A 6194-nucleotide genomic window follows, 5' to 3' on the forward strand; every position below is an offset into this window, starting at 1 on the left:
ATCAGTGAAAAAGAGGAAGATGGAATGACATAGTGGCTGCAACAATAGGCTCAAGCATAACAACGATTTTGAGCATAGTGCAACACCCAACAGTGTTTCGTTCTGTTGTACATAGAGTCATTATGAGTTGGAACTGACTGGACAGCACCTAACAACAACAGGATTACAACATGGATGAACCTTGAAAATATTATGTTAAATGAAAGATGCATCCACAAAAGACCACATATATATGATTTCATTCAATGAAATGTCCAGAATAGGCACAACTATAGAGAAATAAGTAGATTATTGGTTGCCTAGGACTGGAGGCTTAGAAGAAAATGGAGAGTGCCTGGTCTTTTTGATGTGATGAAAATATTATAAAATTGATGGTGGTAATGGTTGGACCATTCTGAATATGTTAAAATCCATTTGATTGCACACTTTAAATGGGCAAGTGTATGGCATGAAAATTATATTGCAATAAGTTTGTTTGAAAAAAGTATTCTTGGATAAACAAGTAGGGGTTTATCTGGGATAGTGTAGTATCACTGGAGCAGGTAGGAAGAAGGATCTCTGAGATACAATGCATTGAGGGATGACAGGACTAAAAATCTGAGTAGAAATGAATGACGTGGAGAAGCAGCAACAATTTAGGTCTGAAGCAATGGCAAGACTAGTTTCTGTTGGTAAGGGCTTTTGCAACGGTCTGAAGTGATCAAACGAGCCTTTTAATGGGGAAGTAGAATGTAATTATATCAGGAGGGATCAGTCCCTGGAGAAGGACATCATGCTTGGTAAAGTAGAGGGTCAGTGAAAAAGAGGAAGACCCTCAACGGGATGCATTGATACAGTGGCTGCAACAATGGGCTCAAGCATATCAATGATTGTGAGGATGGTGCAGGACTGGGGAGTGTTCCATTTTGTTGTACACAGGGTCACTATGAGTTGGAACCAACTCAATGGCACCTAACAACAAGCACAGAGTGTAGTTAGAGGGATAGCCTAAGCATTTCCGTCTCTGAGAAATGTATTTTAGTCTTAATGAGTATTACCTATCAGAAAGCTCTACTTTCTCATGGTTTTCATTAGGGTTTCTCAACCTTAGTACTACTGATATTGGAGGTCAGGTAATAATTTGCTGTGTGGGGTTGTCCTATGTATTGTAGGATGCTTAGAAGCATCCCTGACTTATACCCACTGGATGCCAGTAGCAAATGCCCTTTCCCCTCCCAATCTGACAACCAAAAAATGTCTCCAAACATTGCCAAATGTCCCCTGGGGGCCAAAATCACTCATTGTTGAGGACCACTGGTCATATGGTTATATGCAGAGTTTTATAGGGTAGGAAGTAGTGGTGTGTTGTTAAATGTTGAATAGCTACTATCTTTTTGGGAGGAGTCTCTGGTTGGTAATGTTTGCCAATTTCCATTGTGTAAATGCTTTCTCAATGACTTATTTCAAGGTACAAATGCTGTCAGTCTGCTTGCGAAGTTCCTGAAGATTTAACAATTATCTCTCAAGCGCCTATATGAGCCAGCTCTGGCATACCACAGGTACGGATTTACAGTGCTTGAGTGAACAGGACATTTCTTTTCAGGGTACCTGAGACTGCTGATGGCAAAGTGATCCCTGGGGGCAGGGTCCTAACAGTCAGAAATAAGCCCAGACCTCCAACATTTATGATCTCCTACTCTTATTTTGCGTACCTTGCCACCTATACTCAATCTTCTTCTCCATCAAGTTCTTCTAATGCGATTTGCTTTCCTTGGAACTTTTCCATGAAGCTGCCACGCTGAAGTCTAAGATGAAAAAGCCTCCTTCATTCAGGCAGGACTGAACTAATGAGACTGTCTATTTACTCCTGACCAGACAAGCAGACAAATTGGGTTCAAGGCCTTTAGAGAGAGCCCTTAATAATTCAGGCTCAAGGTCCTGGCAGACTTCTGCCCCTCTTACAATACTATGAGGCAATAAGTCAATTGGGTTGACCTTCTGAAGTGCAAAATGATCCAAGGAGTACATCTAGGGTAGAGAATGTGCAGTAGACTTGAGACGGCTGTGCAGAGCGTGGACAAATGTTAGTCAAATCCTTTGCGCTGAAAGAAAATACGGTGATTAAGGTGATGAATCAGAGAAAAGTTTTTTGGCATACCTCTGCAGATCAATTTCTGTGCTGACTTTCCCAGGTGGCTTTTTAAGAATCAAGGCCAGACCCAGGCAAATTCTTAATTCAGACTACAATGTCTTTGCCTTTAAAACTGTGCAGCCTGTTCATAGATGACTCACTGCATTATTAGACTGTTTAAATGTAATGAACGAAAGTTACTGAAATTGGTACTGGACAACATCTCAAATAATTGTTTGATAAAATGGTACTCTACTTTTACTAGTGGTGACAAAAATTCATGTACCGCTTATAAAAATGGCAACTATTTTTACAATAAAATACCAACTAAAATAGGAAAAAAAATCCCCTATGAAATTATATCAGTTACTATAACACACTTAAGTCACGTAATATAAGCAAAAAGCACTACCATATAATCTCAAATATTTATGACAATGGAAGCTCAGATTTGTATCCTCTTGGTTAGGTTCTGACTTCCTGCATTTACTATTACAATAAATGCAAACACTTTACCATTATACACTGAGTTTCACCTTTCAAACTCTTTCCTTCCTTCTTTCCTTCATTCAATCATTTATTCACATAAATCTTTGAGTACCTACACTGGCCCTCAGCTCTGGATTTGGTGCTAAGAATACAGAAACTATGAATGAGTTTTCAACCCCAATTTTGGTGAGGTCACAGTCTCATGCAATAGACAGTAAATAATACAACATTATAAGTACCATCTGTCTTGGAATAAGTACAACCAGAATGCTCCTTAGAAGCAAGGATAGCGAAACTACGTCTTACATACTTTGGACATGTTGTCAGAAGGGATCGGTCCCTGGAGAAGGACATCATGCTTGGTAAAATACAGGGTCAGCGAAAAAGAGGAAGACCATCAACAAGACAGACTGACACAGTGGCTGCAACAACGGGCTCAAGCATAACAACAATTGTGGGCATGGTGCAGGACCGGGCAGTGTTTCGTTCTGCTGTACATGGGGTCGCTGTGGGTTGGAGGCGACTTAACGGCATCTAACAACTACAACAACGTAAGTAGCATAATCAAAGAATGAATACTACTTTGCAACTCCAGGAGGTGGTGACAAATTCTGCCAGCCTTTAGGTTACTAGTTGAGTGAAACCATTTGTACCACCCAGGGAATAAACGGGGTCCTTGTACATGAGCTCGTCTCTAAGGAACATTGCTAGGTGAACAAAAATGAATTGTTCAACAGCAACTATGTTACACTGACGTTATTGTAAAAAATAAGTTGTGCATGTGTGGATGACTATACAAGCATACATATACACACATTTGTAAACAAAAATGTATGCTAGTACATGCATAGACTTTGTTGGAAGGATACACAAGAAAAGGGACAGTAGTTAATCTGGAGAGGGAATAGGAGATTAGAAGTGTGGAATTGGAGGAAGCACTTTTGTACTGCAAATTTATTTACTTATTTGTGAAGAGAACATTACTTTTTAACTAAGAGTTAAATAGAAATAAGAAGAGAACAACACCAGGCCAGCAAAAATGTTCCAGTGAAATGAAGTTGCCCTCCATTTCCCTAAACCCAAATTTATACTGAACAGACTAGATTATGGCAAGAGGGATGTGTGTGTGTGTGTGTGTGCGCACACATTTTGTGGGTCTATGGTTGATGCTTTATAATTAATAAATCCAGTGAGAAATTAAAATAAAAACCTCACAGAATCCAGCTTTCTCCCCATTTTGCACGGGGTCATATTTCATTCAGCGCTATTAATTCACCTGACAGCTATTGCCTAAGAACTTCCTAACGTCCCAGCATGGTTAGGTGCTGTGGAGAACCCCATAGGGGTGAAAAAAAAATTATTTCAAATTGTTTACAATCTAACAAAAGAAATAGAAAAGATCAAATAACAACACGAGACTTTAATAATAAATTCATTCAAATTCTGTTTCAAGCCTCTTAAAAGGACCTTTCTGAGATGTTACAATATCACCAGGAAGTCAGCAGGGGGCACCTCAAACGCGTCCTCTGTGAAGCAAGGCTAAAGCCTTGCTGTTGGGTTCTCTGGTTCTCTGGGAATATGAGGTCATCAACAAAAAATATTCATGTCCTTCCCTCGTCAGTTCATTAACTAGATCTCATAGAAAGGCTCTTTTTAATTCCTACATGGACTTAAGCTTTTTATTGTGTTTTGATTTTTTTAGAAAAGGGAGGAAATTTTCTTATAAATGAACATGGTTTATATAGAACATGGGTTATTTGTGGGACATTTCTTTTTTGTTTTTGTGAGCTGTCTTCTACTAACGGACTGTATCCTTCTACCCTTGGCCTTATTGCAGTTCCTCTGTGACAACATCTGTCTCTGGTATGTTCTGTCCTTCCCCTCAACTATATACCTGTCTGAAACCTGTGAGAGCTGGAACTCGATGGGACTGCCTTGTTTTTCCGAGTCTCGCAAGCTTTCTGCCTTTGACAGGGTGCAATCTTACCACTTTTCTATCACTTGTTTTAGTGGGAAATATTTGAGTTTTCCTTCTCTAACAGGTTTCTGCCTTATACAGGTCCCAGCTTTCACAGGTTTACAGTAGCTTGTTCTAGGATGTGCCATTGCACTGCATTGACTTTTTCCTTTCTTTCTCTTTTTTAAAACTATCTTTTGTTTCTATTCTTAACTTTAATTGGACAAATCTTTTTTTTATTGTTGTACTTTAAGTGAAAGTTTACAATTCAAAGTAGTCATTCATACAAAAATTTTTATATACATTGTTATGTGACCCTAGTTGCTCTCCCTATAATGTGACTGCACACTCCTCCTTTCCACCCCTGATTTCCCGTGTCCATTTAACCCTCTCTGACTTCTTATCTCACCTCCGGACAGGAGCTGCCCGTTTAGTCCCATGTATCTACTTGACCTAAGAAGCACACTCTTCGCGAGTATCATTTTATGTCCCATCGTCCAGTCTAATCTTTGTCTGAAGAGTTGGCCTCGGGAATGGTTTTAGTTCTAGGTTGACAGAGAGTCCGAGGGCCATGCTTTCTAGGATTCCTCCAGTCTCAGTCAGACAATTAAGTCTGGTCTTTTTACTAGAATTTGAGTTCGGCTCCCTACTTTTCTCCTGCTCCTTCAGGGACTCTCTGTTGTGTTCCCTGTCGGGGCAGTCATTGGTGGTAGCTGGGCACCATCTAGTTCTTCTGGTCTCAGGCTAATGGAGTCTCTGGTTTATGTGGCCCTTTCTGTCTCTTGGGCTAATACTTTCCTTGTATCTTTGGTGTTCTTCATTCTTCTTTACTCCAGGTGTGTTGTGACCAGTTGATGTATCTTAGATGGCCACTCGCTAGCTTTTAAGACCCCAGATGCCACTCACCAAAGTAGGATGCAGAATATTTTCTTAATAAACTTTGTTATACCAATTGACCTAGATGTCCCCTGAAAGCATGGTCCCCAGAACCCCGCCCCTGTTACTCTGTCCTTCGAAGTGTTTGGTTGTATTCAGGAAGCTTCTTAGCTTTGGTTTAGTCCAGTTGTGCTGACTTCCCCTGTAGTGTGTGCAGTCCTTCCCTTCACCTAAGATAATTCTTGTCTACTATCTAGATAGTGAATAACCCTCTCCCTCCCTCCCCACCCTTGTAACCATCAAAGAATGTTTTCTTCTGTGCTTAAAACTTTTCTTGAGCTATCATAATAGAGGTCTTATACAATATATGTCCTTTTGTGACTGACTAAATTCACTCAGCATAATGCCTTCCAAGATTCCTCCATGTTATAAGATGTTGCACGGATTCATCATTGTTCTTTATCGTTGCATAGTATTCCACTGTGTGAACATACCATAATTTGTTTATCCATTCATCTATTGATGGGCATCTAGGTTGTTTCCATCTCTTTGCTATCGTGAACAGTGCTGCAATCAAGTTGAGTATGCATATATCTATTTGTGTGACGGCTCTTATTTCTCTAGGGTATATTCCTAGGAGCAAAATTGCTAGATCGTATGGTACTTCTATTTCTAGCCTTTTAAGGAAGCACCAAATTGATTTCCAAAGTGGTTGTACCATTTTACATTCCCACCAACAGTGTATAAGTGTTCCAGTCTCTC

This window comes from Trichechus manatus, unplaced genomic scaffold (genome assembly GCF_000243295.1).
Source record: "Trichechus manatus latirostris isolate Lorelei unplaced genomic scaffold, TriManLat1.0 scaffold00090, whole genome shotgun sequence".
In the NCBI taxonomy this organism is placed as follows: domain Eukaryota; kingdom Metazoa; phylum Chordata; class Mammalia; order Sirenia; family Trichechidae; genus Trichechus; species Trichechus manatus.